This window comes from Anser cygnoides, chromosome Z, assembly GCF_040182565.1.
Source record: "Anser cygnoides isolate HZ-2024a breed goose chromosome Z, Taihu_goose_T2T_genome, whole genome shotgun sequence".
Classification (NCBI taxonomy): domain Eukaryota; kingdom Metazoa; phylum Chordata; class Aves; order Anseriformes; family Anatidae; genus Anser; species Anser cygnoides.
The window spans coordinates 40709263-40716390 of NC_089912.1; the positions used below are offsets into that span (position 1 = coordinate 40709263).

At 40.4% G+C, this 7128-nt stretch overlaps 1 protein-coding gene across 1 annotated transcript in view; it reads right to left on the minus strand.

The window, feature by feature from the left end:
* The window catches only part of LRRC2 (leucine rich repeat containing 2), a 154806-nt gene extending 149315 nt beyond the window's left edge, over nucleotides 1–5491 (minus strand). The window contains exon 1 of the mRNA XM_066988126.1: nucleotides 5318–5491. The gene's annotated coding sequence lies outside the window, so the exon portion shown is untranslated. The remainder of the gene's footprint in view (nucleotides 1–5317) is intronic.
* Between the last annotated feature and the right edge of the window lie 1637 nt (nucleotides 5492–7128).

Below are 7128 nucleotides of genomic sequence, written 5' to 3' on the forward strand. Positions count from 1 at the left end.
TGTTAGATTCAGGAGATAGGGCCATGTAATCTTTATCTGGGTGTTAGCAATACATTTAGATACAACCTCCATCACTTTTGCAGGGGTATTTACTTTGGAGAGTTTTAAATTACTATCAATAAAAATTATATACTTATATATGTATATATACATATATATAAAAGAAAACATACCCACTGAAACAAATGCAATTTAGAATTAATCAGCAAAAATGAAGAAGTGCAATAACATTAAAATTCAAATCTAAATGTCAAGAAAAAAACTTAATCAGAAGCTAGAGCAGACTCTATGATGTAAGTGGCTCCAGGAATTTGAAAACACAAACCTATAAATCTTTAACTTATCCTGAGGGTTACAAAAGAAATTAAAAGTCAAAAAAAAAAAAAAAAGTAAAGTAAACTGCAGTTTCTGTGAGACTCAGAAATAAGGAGTAGAGAAACCTCACCATAACTGTAGAAAAGAACTAAAAAAAAAAAAAAGAGCTAAAAGAAAAGAAAAAAAAAAGCTAAAAGAAAGTAATTAGAAAAGCTAAAAATGGATAAAATCATCTGAGATTAATAAAATCATTATGGTTACAGTGGATGCTTAAATGCTCTTCAGACCACTTTTCACTATTTTTCAAATATTTATAAAACAGCTCCTTGAAGAAACACTTAATTTCTCTTGATTTTCTTCTATCCATATTTTCACTTTGCTTTTGAGTGATTTGTAATTAAAATGTGATAGATACTTGACTATCATCTTAGCTTTCATTATTTTACCCTTCCTTTGCTTCATCCTGACACTGAGTAGCAAAAAAATGCCTGTCACTTTCTCATTGTAAATGCAAGGTACCTAACTGTTTGATAAAGCTTTTAACACTGACAAAAATCAAATGTAGTAAAGTTTTATCATCCTCTGATACAAGCACTAAATGATCTGGACCCAAGTCTTTAAATACTATTTATGGGAAGTACACTGCATTCTAGCGCAAGAGTGACAAGATACCCCATTTTAGCTGTATTAATGGCCTTTCTAGTGTATGGATAAGGTGTGACAGCTGTGAAGAATGATTCTGACAGTAACTTAACAGACCACTTAGCAGTTTAGCCCAAATCAAGACAGCTTAAAAACAGTTCTTTGTTCAGTAGTCCCTCCTGACCAATGTCCTTTACTAATCAAGGAGGTTGTCTCTGAAGCTCTCTAATTAAGGAGCAAATCAGCATAACTCAGACACTGTGGCCAATCGTTGAATTTGAACAAATGGTGGAAGTCAGGCAAAAGACAGGATGTCTTTTTGTTGAGGTGGTAGAGACAAATCAGGTAAATGGTTAAGCTATGGCTGGGTGAAGTGCCTGGCCCTGTCACAGCAGAATCTGCAGTGAAGCCTGTCCAGCATCTCACTGCAGAAGCATCCAGAAAATTGTGTTCAGCATGACCCAACATTATATGTTCCCTGTGGTACAACCACTTCATCTTCATGTAGGCATCTACATGTCTGTTTGGGCTTTTGGCGACATTCGCTGAAGAGGAGATTGACCTACTGGTCAATTCTGAGGTGTTTAAAGTTGGCAGCACTGAAATAAACCCACTATACAATACCAAGTCGACCTATCATATTCTGTATTTACTGTAGCAGTAAGTACAAACAAGTTATTCTGCCCTCAGAAAATCTACATGCTGAGGATTTGGATCCTGTTATACAAAAGCAACATGAGAAATAACACCTGCCATATACAGATTACCTTGTAAACTGGACAGAAAGAGTGGAGGGGGAGTGGAAGGATGGGCCAGAGTCAGAGGTCAGGGAAGAGCCATACTGCCTGGGGTCAGGTACCAAGTCAATGTCCAGTTGATCCACACATTGGATAATGGGCCCCATGTTCACAGTAAACCAGCCCCCCAGCTGGAACCAAAGTCCATAGTTTCTTCTAATAAATGTGCCTGAAAAAATAAAAACATCCTGAACCCAATCCATGACAGGTGCCATGGCTATGCAAAATATACTGAACGTTGAGAAAATCACACTACTTGTGTAGCTGGATTCTCACTATACAAATTTGAGGAAAACGAAGAGTCTGATGCTACTGGGATGCCAGACTCATTAAGAGCACTGTGAGATCATTAAATCTGGAGAAGCAGTATTGATAGATATCTTTTGGAAGGGAAGTTAAGAAAGATGAAGAAGGGATACTATACCAGAAGGGCTTAAAAGGGGTTCAGATGAAGGTCTAATATTGATTACAGGTTTTGCTGTTTTCAACTCATCCTTCTCACCTTTCTGTGTTACACATGAAGCCTCTCCTAGACAACACCGCTGGTGTTAAACATGCACATGCTTCACACATGGTCTGCAGTAACTTCTCAGTGGAAGCTATATTTGAGATATATTTAGACCCTATGACATGATGTTTTGAGGGCCTTTATTCAGAAAATGCATCCCCCAGCTAAAATCTGCAGCCACACTTTTCTTGCATAAATAGGACTCAGTTTCATAGAATCATAGAATTTGGATTTGGGTTGGAAAGAACCTTAAGGATCACCCAGTTCCAACCCCTCTGCCATCGACAGGGATGCCACCCACTAGATCAGGTTGCTCAAAATCCCATCCAGCAAGGCCTTGAACACCTCCAGGGATGGGGCATCCACAGCTTCTCTGGGCAACCTGTGCCAATGCCTCACCACCCTCTGAGTAAAGAATTTCTTCCTTATATCTAATCTGAATCTACCCTCTTTTAGTTTAAAGCTATTACCCCTCGTCCTATCACTACACTCCCTGATAAAGAGTTCCTCTCCAAGTTTCTTGTAGGCCCTCTTTAGGTACTGGAAGGCTGCTATAAAGTCTTCCCAGAGCCTTCTCTTCTCTAGGCTGAACAACCCCAACTCCCTTAGCCTGACTTCATAGGAGAGGTGCTCCCGCCCTCTGGTCATTCTCATGGCCTTCCTTTGGATTTGATCCAAAAGGTCCATGTCCTTCTTGTGCTGGGGGCCCCAGAGCTGAATACAGTGCTCCAGGTGCGGTCTTGTGACAGCAGAGTAGAGGGAGAGAATCACCTCTCTTGACTTGTTGGCCACTCTGCTTTTGATGCAGCCCAGGATACAGTTGGCTTTCTGGGCTGCTAGCGTGCATTGCTGGCTCATGTTGAGATTCTCATCAACATACACTCCCAGGTCTTCCTCCTCAGAGCTGCTCTCCATCCATTCTCCACCTGGCCTGCATTTGTGCCTGGGATTGCCCTGGCCCAGGTGCAAGATGTTGCATTTGGCCATGTTGAACTTCATAAGGTTTGGGCCAAACTGCTTCTCATCCTACAAACTAGACTGGAAATAGAGTCAGGGTTGATGAGGAACATGCAAATCCACTACAAAATATGTCAAAATATAGGTATATTTTTGAATGGGTTTTGAATTACTAGGCCTGGATTTATCCCACGTAGGATGAGAATTTAATTCTGAGCATGGCAGTCTGAAGACCAAAGATAACAGAGTGCCTGCAATAAGGAGTTAAAATCAAACCACAGAGCCCAAAAGACATGTTCTATCTGAAAGCCCCCAGAGGAGTCAGCTGTGACATACTTAGCTCACTGCTCTTTTAACCTTTTCAAGACAGTTCTCTGTTGGCAACCTGTGGTCTGTGGCTGCTGGTAGCCTTTTGGAGAGTTAGTCCTGTAGAGGGACAATTTATAAAGTGCCATCATGGGATACCTCACTTAAATCTCTTAATTCACTCTTCTACCAACACAATCTACTTTCTGTTGTGATTAAATATAACATCCTCAACCTAGCCTACACTTCCACGACTCATCCTACTTCTGTGATATGTATTACTAACACAAGCACTCCAAAAGCATTCCTCACAAAGCAAAAAGTCCCTCATCTCTTCATCCTCCTCTGCAACCATTTTTTCATTAGTGAGCACAGTGCAGAATGTTGGCTGCAGCTGCTTTAAAAGCACTGAACATTTCCCAGAGGTTTGATTTTATTCCCACCTCACTCCTTGCACATATTCCTTTTCATAATCTCACCATTTTTCCATCCCACAGGGTTGAGTGGAATAGCCCTGGTGTCAGAGGTCACTGGTCAAGTTTACACTGAAATTTGAGTGCTTTATATTTGTGACCTTTTGCCCCTTCTCCACGTTGGGAAGGAAAAAGAACAAATCCACAAGCAGCCTAATAGCAACCTGCCAACATTCACTGTAGAGAATAGGGCTGGTTTTGAATTGTAAAACCAGTAGAGAATTTTCAGGCACTGACTGACTGCTTTAAAACTCACCTACTACCTCTAAAAACAGGGAGCAAGCATAAAGTCATTTAAATAGTTTTTCTTCTCTTTATTCTGGGAAGAGAGTTCAATACCAAATTCCACCCGAGAACAAGTTTTTATGGACAAGTAATAAAGTCCTTTGAAACTAGGGGATTATAATAGAAATGCTGACACAGCCTTATCCATGGGCAGCAGAGAACAGTGCTGGTATAATTACTCAATGCAACCTATAATCTTCATGGTGCTCTAAGTCAAAAGGAAAATGAGAGGCTTTGCATAATGCTGAAAATCTATCAGGGCTTTGATGTTGCTCTAATCCTACCCTGCCTAATAGTTCATTTAATGTCCAAGGGAATGAATGCAACTTAATGTGTCATTTAAGATTATTGTAATTAGAAAAGTTAGAGCAGAAACAAATGGAAAAAAAAATCTCTGTTTGACTTGATTTACCCAAATTAAATGCTGTTGTCAGAACATCTAACTAGGGTTTCATGATTTAGGTAATGTTTTAAGGGAAGGCATGAGACATTATCAAGTTCTCTATTGAAAAAGAAAAGCAAACAAAAATCAGCATACATCATCTTTGTACTGGTTGCAGATTATAAGTAGGCAATGTTACACTGAAGACCAAATTCTGAGATAGCCTTTTTACCCACAGAGAGCAGCCTTAAAACTGATAATGATCTGTGCCAAAGGCCAGAGCAATGGGACTTTGTGAATGGTCCCATGAAGTATCAGCTTCCACCCCAAAAGGAGCAGTGCAAATGGCTACTCAGTGGTTACTAAAGATACGCATGTGTAGATTTGCATACTGAAATGGTACCAAAAGCCCCTGGCACCTTTATTCAGCCCTCATGGTATAACACAATAGCCCCAAAGCAGTCATATTAACAAGAAGCAGCAAGCCAGAAATATAGACTCTCTTATACCAGCCTTTGGGGACAGACCTCCTGGTCTGTAGAAACAGAGACCCTTTAAACCGGCTGGTTCACAGAGCAAAGAGGAGCAGCTGAGCTCAAGAGGAACCCTGCCGCAGAGTCCAGGCCCTTAAGAGACAAGAGAGCCTGCTTACCCCATGTCCATCTCTCAGCTCTGAGATCTCTCATGTATTGTAGAACTCTTGAGGAGAGCATTGTTCCAGTCTTTAAGGTGGAAGCTGAGTGGAAATCTCAGAGGGTCAGGACACCTGCCTTTTCATGAAGATTCCTCAACACAAGTTTACAGGGTGATCTTCGGCCTGCACTTTAAGGAATAGGTGAGCAGGCAAATACTAGTGCTGCTCCTAGTACCTCTCAGAGCCATGAGCTCTGCCCTCCCCTCTAGCCACCCCCACTTCCCTCCTTGTGTCAGGAGAGCTGCTGGGGAGGCTGCACAGTGAAGCACGTCAGAGAACTCATCCAGCTGAAATAAATAGATATACACACATTTTTGCTTGGATGGTTTTCAGTTAGATCTGCTCCCTGATCTGATTTTCTCCCCTCTCACGTAATGGTAGAGGAGTCGGGGTGCTGGCAGCATGGCTGATGGAGGGCAGAGCTACACAGCACAACACCCATCCTAGTGTTTTAAGCCCAGGTTTCAGACAGAATTCTTTCTGCCCATGTCCAAGCTATTTAATATGCTACCTCCAGTCTGAAAACAAAAAACAATTAACAGTGGTTAAAAATAATGAAATCCAAAACACCAGTGACATTTACCTAAAATTTTGTTTTTTATTAGCAGGTCCCAAAGCATTTAAAGATGAGACCTATTACTCCATCCTTTCACTGATGAGGAAAATAAGGCAGGGAATTGTTATGTCTTAAGGCACATAGCTGGCCAGTGCTAGACCTTGGTTGTGTTCCTAGACATATGCACTAGTCCAGACCCTTATCAGCCAGAGAATACTGTTTGCCAAACACGATCAAAATGTGCCCAAACTGGCTAAGACATTGCAAACTTTTACTGTGTATGGCATTGGCTCATTCATAAATCACACACCCCAGTGTTATGATTTACTTCATTCATCCTTTTCCAGAAACCAATACTCCATGTGGTAATCACACAAATGGCAAACCTGTCCTGGACAAGTTCTTCAGTTGTCTCTGAAATGATGTTTCCTTCCTGTGTTCGGGTGGGGGAAACACCCTGGCAAATGATTGATTTGCCATATATCTCCTTCAGAATTTCAGGGTAAAATAACTAAAAATTGAGCATATACACCACATGGAATTTAACAATCTGTTATTAAAAATGATCCAAGATTACTTTTGGGAAGACCACCTATAGAACTGTCTGCACAGAAGTTCTTATTTTCATCTGTCTTCTGTATAAAGGATTCAATCATCCAGCATATGTTCACATTAGAAAGGATTATTCAAGCAAGTGGCCATCTCAGGTCAGAGACTATTATATTCAACCAAATAATTCACCTTTACCCATAACTTATGAACACCACAAATTGCTTGTATGATTATGATGACCTTGATCTCTTCTTTTATAATTTGTTTCATCTGAAAAGCAGTATTTTTGCAAGGAAGTGCAAATAAAGCTTTTCAGCTTTACAGTACAAATGGCCTGAAAGAGACATAGCTTTACCAGAACAGAGAGCCTTTCAGGAGCAAAAGATTGCCTCCTGGTGTAAAAATGATGTAATGTTTCTCTATTTTCGTAATCCAGAAAGAATCAAAGAGCACATAGCTGAGCCGAAAGACTGATTTAGCTAAGGAGCTGCTGCTTTATCTTTCAGAACATTGAATGTTCAAAGTCATTTTGGACTAGTGTTTAGTTTCTTATTTAATTTGTTCTGTTTCTTCTAAAGGCTCAGGAGATCTAGCATATTAAACCAAAAAGACCAGGCTACAACATACAAAATAAAAACAGAGCAGCTGCATAAATCTGGAG